The 21,673-nt window shown below is 38.4% G+C and overlaps 1 protein-coding gene across 6 annotated transcripts in view; it reads right to left on the reverse strand.

The window, feature by feature from the left end:
• The window catches only part of UTRN (utrophin), a 507,070-nt gene that overhangs the window by 114,155 nt on the left and 371,242 nt on the right, over positions 1-21,673 (reverse strand). The window lies entirely within an intron of this gene.

Raw genomic sequence — 21,673 nt, forward strand, 5'->3', positions numbered from 1 at the left:
AGCCCTAATGCTGGCTCACCACCTAAATATCCTACAGAAGAACATACATTTCATACAATATTTTGTAAATTTAATTTTATTATTCAATTTGTCCTATTTCAATTACATTTAATTGTATGTCAGAAACGGGTTTAACTTTCAACAGTATTAGACATATAATCATTTCACCACCGTTTACCTCTCAATTAGACATAAAAGAAAGCCAGCATTTCCTAACCACCTGGTGAACATTAATGATAAGATAATTAGACCCTAACAGAGTTGTTTTGTATACAGAGCTACAAAAGGCATTCAGCTTCAGGTTCCAATATCACATGACTTACATATGGGCTGCCTTCGTGAGTATAACATAATCTAATAGGAATTTTTCTATTTTAATGACTTTATATTTTCATTCAAAACAATTCTGTTCTCAGGCAATAACAAGTATTGGCAATGATGTGAAGAAGTTGGAACCCTTATATACTGCAGGTGGAATGATAAAATGGTGCAGCCACTTTGAAAAACAATCCAACAGTTTCTTGAAATGTTAAACACAGGGTTACCACATAACCCAGCAATTCCACTTCTGGGTAACTTACCCAAGAGAATTGAAAGTAATGTCTACCTAAAAACTCGTATATGAATGTTCATATCAATATTATTCACTATTGCCAGAATGTGGACAACCCAAACATCAACTGGTGAACAGATTAAAAAAAAAATGCTGTATACCCATATAATGAAAAGTCTTATTTAGCAATACAAATGAATGAAATACTGATCCATGCTCCAACATGGAGGAACTTTGCAAATGTTATGTAAATGAAAGATGCCAGACATAGAAGCCCATTACTATGAAATGCCAAAAAGGATAAGGTTATAGAATCACATGGTAGAACAGTGGTTGCTTAGGGATGGATGGTTGGGGGAAGAATGGGGGAATGATGGCTCGTGGGTGCGGGATTTCTTTTTGGGATAATGTTCTAAATCTAGATAGTGATGATGGCTGAACAATTATGAGATTATACCAACAGCTACTGAACTGTTTTTTGATATTTTATGCTGCGTGGATAGTATCTCAATAAAGTTACTATTAAAATAAAATAGTAATTCTGTTCTTTCTCCCAAAAAAGTTCCCAAGGTAATCTGTTTATGTCTAACCTCTATGCCCACCCGTCCACCCATCCACAAAGGAGTAGCTCATGGCGTATGTTCAGTATGTTCCCCCTCAGAGTTTCCAGAGCACTTCCTATTTCTCTAGCATAGCTCATCCTGATGTATTGTGACCATGCATCTGTCCCCACCATTATATTGCAGTTCTTCTAGGATAAGGCTCGCATCTATTCATTTGAAATCCTCTTCAGTGCTTGCCTAGACATATATAGAAAGTACACAACAAATGCTTAGGGAATAAGGAATAAATGAAGGAATGCTTTCAGATTAAATACTAGATAGGATTCCAAAATAAGGAAGAGCAAAATAGAACAAAGTCTCCCACATGTGATTACCCTAAATTGGATATCCTAAATTACTGGATTCCAGTTAGCTCTGGATTACTTGCACTATATACTTTGCAAATTCTTAAGTAAATAATTTTTTAAGGCAAAAGTAGTTTTCTCCAATAATCTAATTATCAAAGGTATTTTTATAAAGATTTTATTTGTAAGTAATCCTTACACCCAACATGGGGCTTAAATTTACAACATGTGATCAAAAGTCCCATGCTCTACCCATTGAGCCAGCCAGGCACTCCTTCCTATTAACTAATTATCAGCTAGTCAATACTAAGCATTTTAATTTATTGTTGATTACTATTGAATTAATAGCAAAAAAATCTTTTTTTTTTTCCTCCCTAGATAAACAAATAACAGATTTCACTGAAAGGTGTGGTATGGGCTCACTCCATCTTTCTCTTTTTTTTTCCACATCCTAATCCATAAGGTAACTATATAGAGCATAGTTTCAAGGCTACTGGAGTCATTAAACTAAAGGGGGAATCTGTTATTATTACAGTGTATCAAATCCACCTGAAATGTATCAGCTTAAAACAATGATAACTTATTATTCAAGATTCTTTGGATTGGAAAATTGCCCAGCTCCTCTGCTGGTGCCACCAGAGATTACTCCTGCAGTTATAGTCAGCTGTCATTTAACTGGGATTGCAAGTCTAAAATGGGTTCATTCATGTGTCCAGAAAATATTGTGCACCACTGGCTGAAATACCACAATTTCCCTCTATATGGTCTCCAAATGCCCTGTTGGCTGGACTGGGCTTCTTTGAAGCCTGGTAATTAGTGTTCCCAAAGAGTAGACTGAAAGCTGCAAAATCTCTTAAGACATAGACTCTAGAACAGCCCAATGTCTAATCAAACTTCCTGCACTTATAAAAATGCTCTAAAACCATGCTGTCTTATATGGTAACCGCTGGTGTCATGCAACATTTGGTACCTGAGATATGACTAACTTAACTGAAGAACTAGATTTTAAATTTTATCTAATTGTAATTAATTTAATTTTAATTTAAGTGGTCACATAGGGCTAGCTAAGAGTTACCACATCAAACAGTACAGTTCTAGAATCTACGCTTCTGCCACATTCTATTTAAAGCAAGTCATGAGGCCCAGCATAGAATCAAGAGAATGGGAAAGTACAATGGATTTCTTGGAGAGGGGAACAGCAGTGATCCTCAGCATAGGGGCTGAGATACAGTGAATCATGATTCATTATTATAACAATCTACCACACAGGATAAAGGGGAAAGGGAACGCTGGGGGACGTATGTAGTTTGGTAATATTTTATATAAGTCATCATGGAAGGCATCTCAAAGACAGTGATATTTGAAGAAACAGCTGAAGGAAGTGAGGGAGCCAACCCTAAGAATATCTGACAAAAGAGCAATCAGAAAGAGGGAACAGCAAGTGCAAAGGTTCTGAGGGGAGTGCTGCAGTGGCTTGGCAGGCTGGCACTGTCAGAGCTAGGGAAACAAAGAATGGTGGTGACTGCTTCTAAAAAAATGTTTTGAATCATGAAAGATAGAAGGAAGCAAGTCTTATTGGTTGGTAGTAACCACATACTTCTTTATACAGTAGACATCTAGCTCCCTTACTGACTCAAGGCCTTTCCATTCTAACAAATAGTTCAAAGACCTCAATCCCCCTGCCAAGCCAGCACCTGTGAAATCAAACTTCACCCTATAAGCAGTAGACCAGATCAGTTGTAACAAGGAAGAAGATACAAAATAACTTCAAAAACTAAATGTGAAACTCTATTTGAAAAGTTGCATGCTCTGAAGTTTTTAATATAAGGAAATATGGTTTCAGATATTACAGAAGTCAAGAATAGTAACTGGAGACCACAGTGATTGTCCCATGGCCATAAGAAAATGTTCAATGTCTCTCTCATCCTAAAGTGGCATAAGGGTATATGACAGAATTTTCCAACAAAGATTTCCACCAAAATAAAAAATTTTAAAACATATTAAATTCATATAATCTAAAGGAAATATGCCAAGCATAAGAGAAAATGGTAATTAATAAGCCACGATCCCAATCCTCAGGAAACTTAGTCTAAAGAAAAGAGAATGCTGGTCACAATATGTTAAGGGCCACAAATCTTTGAGAGAAGAACAAACAGGACATGAGGAAATATCGAGAAGATGGAGGGAGGTGGAAGGGGCACAAGCAACTGTGTGTTGAGAAAAAAAGTAGAATTAGACTAAAGGTAATTAAGGGAAAAGCAACTCAAGGAAACAGAATAAAGAGGTGAAGTAATCTAGTCTCTCATTGTTTTCCTCGTTAAGCAGCTTTTCCATCTCCTTTAAACTAAAGGAAGCCTGGAATGTCAGATTAGTGAAGACCTGATTCCAACAGCAGAGCTTAACCAGAAAAATCTCAGTGTTTTCATTCTTTTTTTTTTTTATTTTAAAGATTTTATTTATTTATTTGACAGAGAGAAATCACAAGTAGAGGGAGAGGCAGGCAGAGAGAGAGAGGGGGAAGCAGGCTCCCTGCTGAGCAGAGAGCCCGATGTGGGACTCGATCCCAGGACCCCGAGATCATGACCTGAGCCGAAAACAGCGGCTTAACCCACTGAGCCACCCAGGCGCCTCAGTGTTTTCATTCTTAACAGAATTTCTGCAAACCCAAGATGCCACTTAGCAGAGCCCACCTTTCCTGTCACTTCACTGCCCCCTTTCAGACTCAGGGTACTGTTTGGCAGCTTACTGGTGTGTCAGGCACTCAAGAGTGTTAGAGTTCATTGCTCCTTATTCAATTTTAAAGGCCTAAAAAGAGATTCTCAATAGGCTCTTGCAATGTCTAGGAACACTTCTCCGCACCTGCTATAATTGGGAAGGACGGGGGATTAAGGGATAAGAAGGTACAGATCTTCCTTCACTTACGATGAGGTTACCCCACTGAACGCTGAAAATATCGTAAGTCAAAAATGTACTGAATACACCTAACCTACCAAACATATAGGTTAGCTTAGCCTCCCTGAAAGGCACTCAGAACACATACATTAGCTGACAACTAAGCAAAATCATCTAACACAAAGCCTACTTTAGAATAAAGTTGGAGAGCGTGTGTCATTTATTAAATGCTGTACTGAAAGTGAAAAGCAGGATGGCTGCCTGGAGAGAGAATGGTTGTCAGTAGGATCGGTCGTTGACCCTTGTGACTGTGTGGGTCTGGGAACTGTGGCTGCCCCTGCCCAGCATCACAAGAGGGAATATCCTGCTTAATGCTAGCCCTGGAAATGACCCAAGTTCAAAATCTGAAGTACAGTTCCTACCTTATGACTTTTGTCCCATCATAAGGTTGGAAAGCTGTGAGTCTACCATGGTTAAGTCAGGGACTATCTGCATAAGGAAGTGACTCGGATGGCTTATGTCTGAAAATCTCTCAAGTCAATCCGCTATTCATTTTCATCATGAACTTGGCTTTGGTTCACTGGAGTATCTGAGTTGCTGCCAAGCCAAGAGCAGTAGTATCAGTTACTCCTGGAGCACTGAGATGGGCAGGACCTTGCAAATCACTTGATGTGAAAACAAGGTCTAAGAAAACCCGGAGGGAGGACAGGAATTCCTGAAATCCCCTTCTGTCCTCAACTAGCGACCTGCCACACTGCCCTGACCAAGGGGAGACAAGGGGAGAAGAGAGGCACACACGTGGGTGTCATCCCCTCTGCATTAAGGAACACACGGCTCCTTTCCTTTCCTTAAACCCATCATCCAAATTGTCTGGATACCAAATGCCAAAGTTCACTGAGAAGCACTTTTCCTCAAGTTTTCTGGACCATAATATTAGAATTACAGATAAAGCAGATCCTTTGGCTCTCTTGCTTAAAACCCTCTAATAGCTTTGTTGCACTTGAAACAAATTCTAAACTTCCTACCAACATCTGGATCTTCCAGGGTGCCTGGGTGGCTCAGTGGGTTAAAGTCTCTGCCTTTGGCTCAGGTCATGATCTCAAGATTCTGGAATCAAGCCCCGCATCGGGCTCTCTGCTTGGCAGGAAGCCTGCTTCCTCCTGTCTCTCTGCCTGCCTCTCTGCATACTTGTGATCTCTCTCTGTGTGTCAAATAAATAAATAAAATCCTAAAAAAAAAAAAAAAAAAAAAAAAAGATCTGGATCTTCCTTGCTCTCCAAGTTCAACTGTTAAATACCCTAATAGTCTCAAAGTCTTTATTTCTGCTCCTAGAATATGCCAAGTGTTCCTTTTTCATTTCCTGTGTAATCCAGAATCAAGGAAAGAGAACTCCCAAGAAATGGGAGTAGCCATACAAAGCTTGTCTGCAAAGAAAGCAACGTGGAATAAGTGGAATAACCCTGAGCAGCAGAAGAGGGAAGGGGTCATCTCCGTTAGCCCCTCATAGAAAAAGTTGTTTTGGTTGGTTGTTTTTTGGGTTTTTTTTTTTTTAAGAGATTTTATTTATTCATTTGAGACAGAACAAGAGTGAGAGAGAGAGAGCACAAGCAGGGAGAGCATCAGGCAGAGGGAGAAGCAAGCAGACACCCTGCCAAGCAGGGAGCCCAAAGTGGGGCTCAATCCCAGGACTGTGGGATCATAACCTGAGCCAAAGGCAGACGCCTAACCCACTAAGCCACTCAAGTGCGCTGAAAAAGTTATTTCTTGACACAATATCTGTGTGCTTTCTCAGCAGTCTTCTTCCCACAGCCTCTATTCACCATCACTTGTGGAGGAAAGTACTAGCTGCTTTACCAGCTTTGAATGACCAGTTACGGTATCCAACCCTCCATTAGCAAGAACAACAGAATTTAACTCTATTAAAGGATAAATTATTTAATTCTAAGAAAAATGGAATCATGTGATCCTCCAAAATTAAGTGAAATTGTTTGGAAAGTATAAAACTAGGTTGCAAGTTTCTTGAGTCACTTTAGATTTTAGAAAACAAATATATAAATATAATGTCTTCCTGTGAACCAATTTATCTCACACTAAAACAGCAAAGTGAAGCTCTGTGATGGCAAAAATGGATAGCCAGATTATGTCACATACACTAATTTGATATAAATACCAACTTTCCTCAACTGATCAGCCCAACAATGTGTTATCTTTTTCCCAATCCTTCAACGTACAACTAAATCAAATACATTCAACCAATTCTCTCCTTTCTCTTTGAGAGAAAAACAGAATCAGACATCTGACATCCCAAAACTGCTTTCTGAATTTCCACCCTGTTATGGGATACCAGCATTTTAATGGTAACAATACAAGGTTCAAGGAAAGAGGGGGGGAAATGAGAAATCACAGGCAAGGGCACAGTGAAACTTCACTTTCATACATTGCTAGAGGCGGAAAATTGCTTCAATCACTTGGGAAAGTCGGTTGGCAATACATCAAGACTCATTACTATGTTCATATTGTGTGAAGCAAGAATTTCACCTTTGAGAATATATCCTAGGAAAATGATCCAGAAAAAGCTACAAACACAAAAGTTTTCATTATAAAGTTATTTATGATTTAAAAAATTCAAAAGCAATTTAAATTTCTAACACCTGGAAAATATTTAGGCTCACTACGGTATGGCCACACTAGGGACCATTATGTAACCTTGAAAAATTACTATGATAATGACTACATAGCAACATGAAGAAACAGACATGACGTATATTTAAGCAAAAAAGACAGAATAAAAACTATGTCCCCTACTAAAACTGTGTGAAAGATAAATATGCAAAAAGAAAATATTCATGCAAAATGAAAATGATTGTGTTACAGTGGTAAACTTAAGGCCATTTTTTGTTCTTTATTTTATAAAATCTGTAATGATATTAGTTTCATAATTTAAAATTATACTCTTAAGAAAGGAATACTAAATGGAATCTACCTCATTTATCATTGAACAAATTATTACATTGATTTATTTTTCATTTTTTATTTAAGTATAATAGACATACACCTTCCCATTACTATCAGGTATTTATCTTAGTGATTTAATATTTTATATATTACAAAATGACCCCCACAAGAAGTCTAGTTACCATTTCATCATCACACAAAGATATTACTGTATTATTGACTATATCCCTTGTGCTGTACATTATATACTCATGACTTGTTCATTTTGTAACTCTGAGTTCATACCTCTTAGTTGCCTTCCTGTTATTTCACCCACCCACCAACCCCTCCCCACTTGGGTAAACAAGAGTTTACTGTACCTATGAGTCTATTTCTGTTTTGTTTTGTTTATTCATTCATTCTGTTTTTAGACCCCACATGTGAGATCATATAGTATTTGTCTTTTTCTGTCTAACTTATTTTGTTTAGCATAATACCCTCTAGGTCCATTCATGTTGTCACAAATAGGAAGATTTAATTCACTTTTTATGGGTGAGTGACATCCCATTGTATATATACCACATTATGGTATATATACATTCCTCATATATACATTCCTCATTTCTAATGGTATATATACATTACAAATGTATATATACATTCATATACGTTATGGTATATATACATTCCTAGTGTATATATACATTATGGTATATATACATTCCTCATTACTAATGGACACTTAGGTTGATTCCATATCTTGGTTATTGTACATGAACACAGGCATACATACGTCTTCAAAATGATGTTTTCAATGTCTTCAGATAATTACCCAAAAGTAGAATTACTGGATCATATGGTAGCTCTATTTTTAATTTTTTGAAAGAATCTGGAGCATTTCACGAATTTACATGTCCTCTTGCACAGAGGCCTAGCCAACCTCCTGTGTATCATTCCAATTTTAGTAGAGGTATTGCCGAAGCAGGCACAAATTACTACTTTTAAAGAATGGCATTATTAGTAATTACAAACATATTTTAGAAGCACAGTTTTTATATCTATAACAACCATGAAACTTGCTCATTATGTTTCCCACACGACCTCTCTGAAGCTAGATTTATTCTAAACATATAACACATGACAACAGAGTTACTGAATGAGGCATTCCCTATGTTTAAGGTACTGCCTGTGTCTGTGAGGAGTCTTAACCTATCCTGCTTTCAAGGTGTCAAATCTCTACACAAGAGAGAACCCAGCAACAGTCAGTACCTGAGGGTAAAATAAGCTACATTTTAAAAGCTATCTCAACAATTAGAGATATGGCAATTCTTTCCCCCTTAACAAAAATCTTCCCAACTCCTGATCTGAATAATTTAGGTAATATTAAAACAGAAAGAAGGTAACCTCTTAACAGGCTATCATACTAAAATGCAGAGTATAATGGTGTTGATCAATTTTCTTACAACTTCAAGTATGTCATATAACTGAAATTATTTCTAGCTCTTGAGGAAATAGTGCTACTTATATTTCTGTCAGCTAATCCTTATTAAAGATTCAGCTATTCAAAGTAGAAATATCTTCCAAAGGGTATATTCTTTTGAACATGAGTGAATAAAAAAGGATTACAGAGAGCTAAAGAAAGAGAAAAAAAAAGGAACAATCATATCAAAGGACATGTTATCTCTGGGTATATATCATTCATTTAACATTCAACGAATATTGATTATCTAATGTGTCAGGCACAGACAAAGAGACAACAGAAAATAAATAAGTAATTACGTTAGAGGATGATAGATGCTACAGAGAAAGAAAAAAGTAGAACAGGGTAACAGAGATTAGGGGCACTGGGAAGGGAGTTTTGACTGGTGTAGACTTCACTGGGGAGGTGCCACAGGAGAAACATTTGAGAACAGAGGAGTTAATCATGTGGATAGATGGGAAAGAGCATTCTAAATACAGAAGACAATATGGTGAAGACACAGCTAGGGACCAGTGTGGCTGAAACCAGACTTCACGAGAGAAAATAGTAAGAATGAGGTGAGCAAGGTGTGAGTGGGAGGTAGGTCACACCATGTAGGGTCTTGTGGACCATTCTGAGGACAGTGGCTTTTATTCTGAATTAAATAGGAAACGACTACAGAGTTCTGATTCCTTGAAATAGGAACACTCTGGCCACTGTATTAACAATAACACAGGGGCACCTGGGTGGCTCAGTTGTTAAGCGTCTGCCTTCAGCTCAGGTCATGATCCTGGGGTCCTGGTATTGAGCCCCACATCAGGCTCCCCACTCAGTGGGAGGCCTGCTTCTCCTTCTCCCCCTCCCCCTGCTTGTGTTCCCTCCCTCCCTGTGTCTCTCTCTGTCAAATTAATAAATCAAATCTATAAAAAAAGAGTAACAGAGACTTATAATTATAGCTCCTAATAGATGGTAACCAGAACATGGAACCAACAAGAATTTCTAATGGAGGGAATATAAGAGAAAAATTAGATTGAAGGTGATTATTTAATTTTTTATCTAAGCAACAATAGAATTCTTTCCACTGAAATGGGGGAAGATCGGGGAGAATGATTTTGAGCAGCAAGTTCAGGAATTCAGTCTGGACTTACTAAGTTGGAGATGTCTATCAGATACCCAAGTAGAGATGACATGTAAAGATATATAAATTCAGTAGTGACTGGCATATAGAAGCCACATAACACCAGAGAATGAGTTCAGCAAGGAATGGGCATTGAGAATTGCATAGCCTGGCCCCTGGTGCATCCCAAGTTTAGGAGGCTGAGGAAAGAAGGAAGGCCCAGCAGAGGAAATTGAGAAGGAGCTACCAGGGCGGTAGGAAGAAAACTAGCACAGTCCTAGAAGTCAAGTAAAGAGACTGAATAGAGCAACAGTTAGTGAGCTGACAGGAAAAGAAGGACTGAAAATAGATCCCTAGTCACATCGCCGCTGACACTAGCACATAGAGACAGAAGTAGTTACAGTGAGAGTGGAGGCTCAGGATGGCTTATGTGACAAAGAGAATGCTTGTAGTAAGTTTTAAGAGGCTTTCATTATTGTAAAAGTGTTGTTTTACATATGTCAAAATAGAAACATTAATGTTTTCTTTTTTTTTTTTAAAGATTTTATTTATTTATTTGACAAAGAGAAATCACAAGTAGTTGGAGAGGCAGGCAGAGAGAGAGAGAGGAGGAAGCAGGCTCCCTGCTGAGCAGAGAGCCCCATGCAGGACTCGATCCCAGGACCCTGAGATCATGACCTGAGCCGAAGGCAGCAGCTTAACCCACTAAGCCACCCAGGCGCCCGAAACATTAATGTTTTCTTAATGCCAGTCTGTTTAACCATAGAATTCGCAGAGCCCCTTGTTCAAATTTCAAGATGGCGTCAGCAGAGCATTCAACCAAGTCCACGGGGCCCTTCTAAAAGTGGAGCTTAAGGTAATCCCATAAAGTCTGGAACTCACACCCAGGAAGCGGGCTCTAGATGCAGGGCATCTCCACTGGAACGAATAGAAGTATTGCTGGTAGAGCAGGCTTTCTTAGCTTCTGGTTTCAAAGAAACACTTAACTACTTATTGGAGAATACAAGCAGAAAAAATAAATGATACAAACATAAGGAGAATTTGTTAGAATGTAATTTACTTTTTTTTCCAACTTGCTTTCAAAGCTAAATCAGCATATATGGATCTGAAGTCATTATAGTATGACAGCAAAAAAGGGCAGAAGAGTCATTAAATTTGATAGCACTAATAAAACTACATGAGAAAAGGGAAAGAAAACAGGCTTACTTTTCATTAGTATGCAGACAAAATTTAAAAAAAAAATCTCCTTCCTAGAGCTTTAAAAGTTTTGGTTAACATCCCTAAATGAACATTTAATATATAAATTCATTTTGGTTCCACCCCATTGACATAAAAAATGATGCCTGAATCAGAATACTAAGTATGAATGTTAAAACTAAGATAGGAGTCCTCAAGCTTCACACAGTAATAAAAGACTATTCTTCCCGACACATTTCAAAACACACACATAAATGTATTCCTTCATTTGGCAAGTATATTTAATATCTACTGTTACCAGGCACGGTATCAGGCACTGAACTTGTTTTTTTTTTTTTTTTTTCCTCTTTCAAGTAAAATTGAAAGGGAAGGTAAGCAACACCTCTTGCTCTAGTGCATACTCCAAGTCATGACATGACTAATTTGGAGGATTTTCCTTCCAGGAGTTCTGATAATAGTCTTTAGTGAATTCTTATTCCGAGATCTCTTTTTAGCTCAAAGGCTACTCGCTCTGTGAAGACTTACCCAGTCTTCCCAAGTACAGAGAATCCTGATTCATCTGGGCTTCCCTGGCCGTGGGCTCATGCTCACAATAACAAGCTTTTGGTATCCAATGTAGTTACTTTTTTCAAGCCTGTCTCTGTGGCCAGATGGTGAAATCCCTGACAGCAAAATTAGTCTTCCGAAGTGAAAGATGCCCAGTGCCTAGCGAAGTGTGTGGCAAATACCAGTAACAACACAGAAGTTTGTTGAATGAATACATAAACTGGCAGAAAAATGAAACTGGGCTAATTATGCCCAAAGGCAATTCATTGGAAATGGGCTATTATAGTCAGGGGATGGACTGTAACTGCTTGGTCTCCCAAACCTCTCCTTCCTGCTACATTTGCAGTCCACTCTCAATTTCACCACCAGACAGTGCCAGCTGTAAGGCTGCCTTGCCTTTCCCTCTAAACTTGGATATTCCACGGCCCTTTGGAGTAAAGACCCAATGACACCTGTCAGGCTAGGAGGTAAGTCAGCTGCAGACAACTAAATGGAGTGTGGCCCGTAGGTGTAGTCTCATTTCTAGAACTGCTGCTTCGGGAAGGAATGCGAGGGACAGCTTTACCCACAGTCCTTAGTGGGCTCTGCGTTTAATAAGGAAGTCAAAGAGGTGCCAAAGCCTGGAGGGGGAGCTTAGAAATTAATTTAATCAAGTTTAGAAAAAGGTCAGTCTCCCATATTTGGTAATTTCATCAAGAAAAGACCTCGAAGTTACAGATTTGCAGGTAGAGTTTCTGATTACTTTAGTAGGGAGAACAATCCCACACACAACACCAGCCTCAATTTCATGGTGGCATGTTGCTGATTTAAAGACAATATTTGATTTTGTTACTTTAGTAAGCAAGTTTGCAAATGTATTTCTCCAAGTCAGTTTCAGACCCAAATGTCCTGACTCTTATATAATGAGGTTTGAATAGAGGAATTAAATTGAGTTAAGTAAAGGACAGAGGAGCCCTGAGGGCATGGACCCAAACCTACAAAAAATTATACCAGAATCAGACATTTCAATTATTTTTGGTGATTTTCCTCCCTAAAATCAAACATGCATTCTATTGGAGAAAGGGTGCCACAGCTCTGACAACTGGCCCCACATAACTGAGAATTTACACTGTGTAGAAAGTGAAACACAGAGTGAATAGCTAACACTGTATCTGCCACTTAATCCAGGCTAAATCTTGTAATTTGAAGTAAATCCTTAACATTACAAATGAATGCGATATGCATTGAAGGTACATTCTAAGAAAGCGTTGACTGAATGATAATCTCACATTCTAGAAAGCAAAGCTGCATACAAGTGACCTCACTTTCTATAAAACTTAAAAAATCATATGAAAAATTTAGGTCATTAAATTGGAAAATTCAACTATATCCATTTACTCTAAAAATCATTAAAAATACTATGTGTTTTTTTAAATCTATATTTCTTATTTTATTTTATTTTGAAGATTTTATTTATTTTTTCGGGGCACCTGGGAAGCTCAGTGGGTTAATCCTCTGCCTTCCACTCAGGTCATGATCTCAGGGTCCTGGGATCGAGCCCCGCATCAGACTCTCTGCTCAGCAGGGAGCCTGCTTCCCCCCCTCTCTCTCTGCCTGCCTTTCTGCCTACTTGTGATCTCTCTCTGTCAAACAAATTAAAAACTCTTAAAAAAAAATTTTTTTAATTTATTTTTTGACAGAGGGAGAGAGACAGGGAGAGAGGGAACACAAGCAGGGCAAGGGAGAGCAGGCTTCCTGTGGAGCAGGGAACCGGATGTAGGGCTCAATCCCTGGACTCTGGGATCATGACCTGAGCCAAAGGCAGACGTTTAATGACTGAGCCACCCAAGTGCCTCCAAAATCTGTATGTTTTAAAGTAGTAATTTATTTTGATATTTGAGGATACTAAATATGTACCCACGTGAGAAAAAAATAGTATGATTGTATTGCTTACAAACTGATACTTGTAAAGATTGGATGGTGACTGTCTAATTTTACAAGTTAATCCTAGATAGTGATGGGGGACTACTTCTGCAAGGCAGTATTATTAGATGGTAAATAATAGGTATCAATATACCTTTATTTAATTAAAAGAACTCATATAGCCTAGACAGTATTAAACAAAACAAAAATGATCAAAACTATCAAGATAGACTCCCAGCAGTCACGGAAGGATATAAGCACCACTCCTTACTGTGTGCCAACCCCCTTGGCCAAACGCTTTACTGTCGGAGCCCTTTGACATATTATTCATGTTATTATTATATAATGAGTCTTCCTAGGTGCATGTGCTGTTAAGACATTGAACAAAGTATTCATTATTGTTGTTGCTATCAATGTTCTGAGTCACTGGTTAAAATATCCTACTTATCCAAAGTATAAACATTTAATTAAGGGTTCAAAATACATTGATGTTTTATAGTATCTGTTCCTGGGACACTTTTTTTACACAAGAAAAAAAAAAAAAAAACCAATCTGTGAGTCACTCATTTCAACATGTAAGAGAGAAATGTTAAGCAGAGACTGCTATGGGGCTTTCTGCTGGCTCTGTATCTGGGACGGGGACTCTTCCCCAGCACCATCAACCCTACTCACCACTTTGCTTTTCTGCTTTGTTTCTGGTCTATGGAATGTCTGCTGCATTGTGGAGCCCAACTTTGCCATGTTTGGTTTCCGGGGGAGAGGGGGGATTGTTACATTTTACCTATGATTCCTATATGTTTAAGCAGACAAGGTGATCTGAAGCATGACCTTACACAACCATTCTAACTAAAAGTCTCAGAGCCGTTCTCTAGACATTTAAATATGTAATCTTCCATCTGGATACAGCCACAAGCACAGAGCTGCTATGAAGAGAAATTATTAAAATGTGTCACTGGAGTGCAGAGGCTGTGCCTTATTGCCCTTTGCACATTTAACATTGTTTTCAACAGACTGGACCCAGGATAAGGTCATGCAAATGCAAATGTAAGATCATATATATTAATTCTGTTTCTTTACTTACAGATTATGGTAACATTCAAACATTGCATTTAAAGGTAATTAGATTCATGGTTAAACATTTATCATTTGCCTATAAACCCTTGATAAGTTAACTAAAGCAGGGCATACAGACGGGTCTTACGAGCTTGGCCTTTCCATGATAAGCTGTTTTCTTTTATTAAGAACAAGAAATTAATCATCTTGCAGTTTCTAGACTCGTATTTTATCTCATATAAATTCTCAAATATGTTGTTTCAATGATTTCATCCCATTTCCTGAGTTGTCTAAATTATCTCGGAAGCCATCAATAGGCAAAAATAGTAAATGTAAGTTATGACGTCAGAACTTGCAATCGCCAAAACATCATGAATCTGAGGAAAATTTAAAAATTTGAGGGGCACCTGGTTGCCTCAGCTGTTAAGCGTCTGCCTTCAGCTCAGGTCATGATCCCGGAGCCTGGAATCAAGCCCCACATCAAGCTCCCTGCTCGGCGGGAAGCCTGCTTCTCCCTCTCACACTCCTCTAGCTTGTGTTCCCTCTCTTGCTGTGTCTCCCTTTGTCAAATATATAAATAAATAAATAAAATCTTAAAAAAAAAAAATTTGGACACAGAAAAAGTAAAAGAAAATACACTAGAAAATATAGGTCCTGGTTTAATGGACTCCAACCAGCCATTGTTTACGGAGCATTTACTAAATGTACTCGGCTAAGTGGTTTATCTACACTGATGCTCATAAACAGGACTGAAGAGATGGGACAATCTGCTCCAGAGCATCACAGAGCTAGCAAGTGGGGAAGGGGAGAACCGAAACCACGTCTACCTAAGCCCAGGCGCTAGTTCACTAACTTTGTATAGAAAGTCTCAACAGAAGGTGCCTCCAAATAGAGCCTAATACACCACTCTCCAGAGGGGAAGAGCCGAAAAAGACTTTCACTCAACTTCATAAAGTGCTGAGGATAAAGTGCTGACATTTAAAGTAGTCAGATGTCTACTTGGAATTATCTTATTCAAATGCTTCACAAGTCTTTGACATCAGAGTTTGACATCCCTGGAAGCAGCTTTTAAGTCATGTAGTGGTTTTCTAGCACACAGTAAGCCCACACCCACCTGTGGAGAGCTAGCTTTGTTCTTCCCTTTGTATGTAAAGCCACTGGAAACTTTAATGTTAAAACTTGAGTGCTCATTGTGGGATGTCTGCACGGGTGGTTTATAATGCATCTTGTGAATGCGCATGTATCTGGACCACAACAGAAAGTCATGTCATATTGCTTTTTAAGCTGATCTTGAAAAGACTTGTGTACAATGACATTCAAGACTTGTATTTATGAGATCATATCTCCCAAAATAGTAAACAAATCACTGTTAAATTAATTTGTCTCCTTTAAAAAAAAAAATCCATCTGGGAATTGCTAGATATTCTAATTTAGAATGAAGATATTAGGTCCCATTAGTCTAACACAGTACTGCATTGTTCAAAATAAAGTAATCCAGACAGCTATCTGCAAGAAGAGATATGTAAGTCAGAAATTAAATACAAGGTCCTACTCTTTCTATGGGGAAATTTTAAAAATAAAAAATAAATAAAAAAATAAAAAAACCCTTGCCTAATATTAGTACCCATCTAAGGGTTGATTTGGGTTGATTCTAACTAGGTACTTTAAAGCTATAAAGCAAGAGTTCTTTAAAATTAAAGAGATCCTTTAAACTTTATTATGACAATTAAAGACCAAAAATAGCAAGAAGTTAGAAAAAAAGACAGTTTATAATAACAGAAAAAAAACAAAAGTCACCTAAATTTAATGCTAATGTACCAGTGAAAAAATAGTTTAAAGATTATTTTGTTTTGTTTAAAGCTACATCATGTTATAATTCAAAAGAGTTATAGAATCTCTTAAATAGAAAAGATCAGTAAGGAAAGTGTACAAGAACTGACAGCAGGCTCGAGTTAGCACCAAGGGACTGAAATTGGGGTTTAGAGAAATGGATATTTGGGCAGACACCAAAGATCTGGGACAGCAATGTGCAGTGCACAGCTCAGCCACAACTCCTGCTGGAAACGATTTCTAGTAACACAGGGAAGAAACAGGGACTGTAAATTTGAGAAGGGCAGGCACAGGCCCTCACCTGACTAAATGCCATGCAGACAGGGACTGTGTCTATTCCGTGTATCCGTGTCTCTCTGCTGTCCTAGAAACCACCAGACACGTGGGCAAATGACAAGGATTTTTGGAAGTGAGAAAGGAAAGGAGAGAAGAAAACTCAGATTTCATCAAAACACACCATGGCTCTCATTTTCTTCTACTATCAATAAGGGGATAGGACTGAACTCTTTCTTGGACCTCTTCCAGTTCTAATCATTGATAATTCTAATTCTAAATAAAGGGTTTTTTTTTTTTTTCTTCATAAAAAAAGTCTGAAGGCGGGGGTGAAAGACATTCTCCAAGGACATGGAAAGAAAAAGCTGTCCTGAAATAGAGTAACCACATGTACACCCAAAAGGATTTTAAATGTAAGAACAGATTACAGATAATTTATAGAATTTAAGTTAGAACACTGGCAAGGCTGAGGTTAGACTTATTCAATGATTATGGCTGGCAAAGCTGGGTAAGAAAGGTAAATAACCACAGGTAGATGTTGTGTCTTTAAATACTGTCCTAATATGCCTGGGTGGCTCAGTGGGTTAAGCCTCTGCCTTCCGCTCAGGTCATGATCTCAGGGTCCTGGGATCAAGCCCAGCATCACACTCTGAACTGCAAGGAGACTGCTCCCCAACCCATCCCACCCCTGCAGCCGCCTGCCTCTCTGACTACTTGTGATCTTTCTCTGTCTGTCAAATAAATAAAAAGTCTTAAATAAACAAACAAACAAACAAACGCACGCCCTAATAGTACTAATGCATAGTGATTTGCCCTCTCTATAATAATGTATAGTGATTAGAAACATTATACTTGAAAGTTGGGAAGGAAAGTTACTTTTGGCAGAATGTGACTGCATTTGGAAATAAGGTCTTTAAAGAAATAGTTAAATTAAATGAAGTCATTAGGGTCAGCCCTAATCCAATATGACTGGTGTTCTTATAAAAAGAGTTCATTCTGAGCAGTTTTAGAAGACAGACACTCATAGAGGAAAGGCCAGCTGAAGACACAGGGAAAAGATGACCATCCACAAGACAAGGAGAGAGCCCTCAGAAAAAAATAAACCCTGTAGACACATTGATCTCTGACTTCCAGCCTCCAGAATTGTGAGAAGGTTAATTTCTTTTCTGTCACTCAGTCTATGGTGTTTTGTTATGGAGGTCCTCACAAACGAACACACACCTCCACCAACTTTACTTGGAAATCTCTTCCATAAATTACTTCTGGCATGAGAGGCTGCTCAGTTCTCGGAGCTAAAAATGTAGCTCGTGTCAAAACATTAATAATAGATGACAGGAAGAAAGCCAATAGTTTTAGATCATTGATAAATTGTAAGGCAGACCATGACAGATCACAATAAAGTATCATGTTCCAGAACCTATAGTCAACATGAAATTCCACAAAGGATTATTTCCAGTGAAGGTATAACAATGAGGGGAGAAGCCCCCTGGCCCCACACTCAGAAACTCAATCAGTGCTATTCACATAAACTTTCTAATATAAACTCAAACAAGTACGGACCATTAAAGGGAACTCTTGATAAGTCCTACTTGCTGATCAAGAACATCCCTCAGCAGTAATCTGGGTTATGCACAGTGTGCTACGTGATGGCAACTGTGATAAACACACAATAGTAACTCAAGAAAAATCCAATAGCAGGCACTAGAAATTTAGAAAGCAGTACTAAACTATATCCAATTTACACTATTCCTCTCCCTCATCCCCAACTAAGGGTGTAAGACTCAAAAGAAAAGGAACGTGAAAAGAAAACACCATTTTTCCAAAGTATACCAATCCCAACCTATCCCACCATCACCCTTCTTCCTCATAATCATCATTTTGATATCACGCTCTCTCTCTTGGTCCCAGTGATTTTACTGTCCTGCAGATGATTTTGCAGCTAACTCCACCTCTCGGCTCCTTATCTACTCCTCCCAAAGGACCCTGTTCTCCACCCTACCTTTGCAACTCACTCCCACAGAAAGACACTGGAGATTGTCATTAACAATAAATGCCCCCTCTAGCACCCCTTCTCTGACAACAACTACAGCTTCGTTATAGTTTGTGCCCCTCCCCAGGTCCCCAGTTTAAATGATGTCTCAGCCCCCCTGCTGTGTCCCATTCATTGAGTTCTAACGTCACTTTACTGTCCCTCACCTCTCTGATATCCTCAGATCTCCCGTTCCCCAGCCTCAATTCCATGTGCCATCACTACCATAGCTCCCTTATATTTCTGTAACCCGCTTGCCCCTCCCTTCCCCCATCCCATGTGCTTAGTTCAATTCAACTTTCAATTAACTCCTTATCTTCAGTGAGGCAACTCAACACGGACAAAGAAAAGCATTCACACTGGCTGTTCTCACTTAAAATTCATGAGCACTGCTCCATGGTCTTCTTGTACATTCTGTTCCTAGTTTAACTCAGCCACTCTAGACCATATTTTTCTGCCTCCTCACTTCCCAAACCTCCACATCACCTTCCTTCTTCTCGTATTCAGCTCCTTATTTCACTGAGAAAATGGAGGCAATCAAAAGAGGACATCTGGACGTTCCCATGCACAAACCTACAAACCCACCTTTGTTAGACCAGATCTCTCTGCCCTCCTACCGGAGATCAGCTGCTGTACTTGTACCCTGGATCCTATCCCACCCCCTACCTGGTAATCTCCCTGCTGCATCATTAACTTTTCCCACGTTACAAGATCATTCCCATCCACATAGAAACATGTAGAATTTGTCCTCATTCTTATAAAGCCATTGACTACTAGACCCACATTCTCCTTCCAGGCACTGTCCCATTTGCTTTGTCCAAAAACCTCTGATTCCTGCCACTATAAGTCTTTCTCTTTCTCAGGTAGCCCACATTTCCAACCCGTGAGCACATCCTGTTACTTCTTCCCAAACAGATTCAGAAAGCAGTTACTTTCTACCTCTCCCTTTACACCTTTGTTTAAGTCATCACCATCCCCCCCCCTTGGATTACTGAAATACATTCCTGAACCCCTCTATGTTTTATTCTTCATAATCTCATCTGTGTAATATAAGTCAATCACAGCATTATCATTATCAAAATCTTCCATGGTTTCCCATCTCCCTTGGAGTGAAAGCCAAACCCTTACAAAGGACTTTCAAGTACCTGTGTGATTTCAACCCCTTCCCCTGCTTCCAGACCAACCTCAGTTCCTACCTCTCTGTCTTAAGTGCTTCAACAACGCTGGTATCCATGCTATTCCTCAGATATGAACAGAACACTGCAGCCTCTATGGCCTGGTATATCTACCCCTTTCCTCTATGCTGTCTTCCCCAGGGAGCAGCGTTACTTCCTGCCTCACATTTGCATCGGTTCTCCTCTCAAAAACCATCTCCCTTATGGCATTTTCCTGACCTTCTCCACATAAAAGTGCCTCTGCTGTTTATACTCTCCCTTCTCTCTCTCTCTCTCACTCTCTCTCTCTCTCCTTGACCTTGCTTTACCTTTTTCATAGCATTTATTACCATGGAACATATTATATATTTTTTGCTTGTCTGGTGTCTGTCTCTTACTACACGGACTCAGGCAAGAAGATTATCTTTGTTGTTGACTCATCAATGCTTAGAATAGCGCCTGGCGTGTATTACACACTCAATAAATACTTGCTGAATGGATGAACCAATGTGATCATCAGCACCACTATCAGTATTATCTTTATTATCTAAATGCCTGGGCCTAAAGGGCTGGTGCAGAGCAACTGCACTCTAAGACTCTAAGTGAAACAGCCTAAATCAGGCTGACCTTGCTCGGAGAAGGGCTTAGAAAGAACACAGCCAGCACTTACTGGAAACACTGATGTGCACTTTACTTGCTAAGGTCAGAAGAGGAAAATCATTTCATGCCTGAAAAATTAGGTTTTAATCAAAACTAGCAGAATATGATCACAAGCAGATTTTATTCCTTAACAGAGAACTTCCATTAGAAGAGCTTTGTATTACTCTATTTCATCATCTAAATCCACAAAAAACACGTATGAATAATTAAAGGAAAGGAAAGCTGAAAAAAGGAGAAACATGATTTTCCTAAAACAATGATTTAAAATCTTCTATCATTGTTTGTTGTTGTTGATATGATTATTTTGCATGTTATATTCCAACACTATCTTCTTTTTTCTTATCTTAGAACTATTTCTCTATCATAGGCACTTTTCGAGTAGAAAAAGAAAATTTACCCAAATAGTAATTTGAACAACCAAGTCACAAGGGCCCAAAGTAAAGCAAATTTCAAGGTCTTATCATTTTGAAGCAAATTTATTACCTAGATGACATCTTCCTTTCTTCCTTTAGAAGATGCAAGCGTTACTGTTGTGGCTTTTCCAATGGGAATATAATTCTAATGTCACATTAAAATGTACAGATTTAGAAGGAGAACTTGCATTGCATGTGAAGAGTAAAAAAATATATATAAAGCAGAACAAGTCGATGTACAGTACATGAGAAAATGGGAATGAAAGAATATTAAAAAAAATAGAAAGTCCGTAGGGCAGAGAATTTAAATATAAACTTCTAAGAATTAACATGTTCGTTGATAAGATTTCAGCATATCTGTTTCTCAGAGTAAAAGTATAAATTTGCACAGAGACAGAAATTTGAGCAGAATAAAAATATAACTCAAAAAAGGATCTAAGTTCAGAAAAATAAAACATATAAAATGACATAAATATGTTGGTCCTCATTTGCTTTAAGACTTTATTCCATATTCTTACGCCTACAGGTCCTTATTTTTTCACTTCCATTTTTATAAACAAGATAATCTGAAATTCTTTATAACTCCATGCCTTCTGAATTTGAGACTCACTTGGAGTAAAAAAATGTCCCCAATAGAATATGTTAGTATTTTAAAATCTATTAGAAATTTATATAAGTGTTAGAATACTCTAAAAACAATAGGATGCTTTAGAGATCTTTACTGTTTGAAAAAACTTAATTGAATATGAAGAGT

Source organism: Mustela nivalis (genome assembly GCF_964662115.1).
Source record: "Mustela nivalis genome assembly, chromosome: 5".
Taxonomy (NCBI): domain Eukaryota; kingdom Metazoa; phylum Chordata; class Mammalia; order Carnivora; family Mustelidae; genus Mustela; species Mustela nivalis.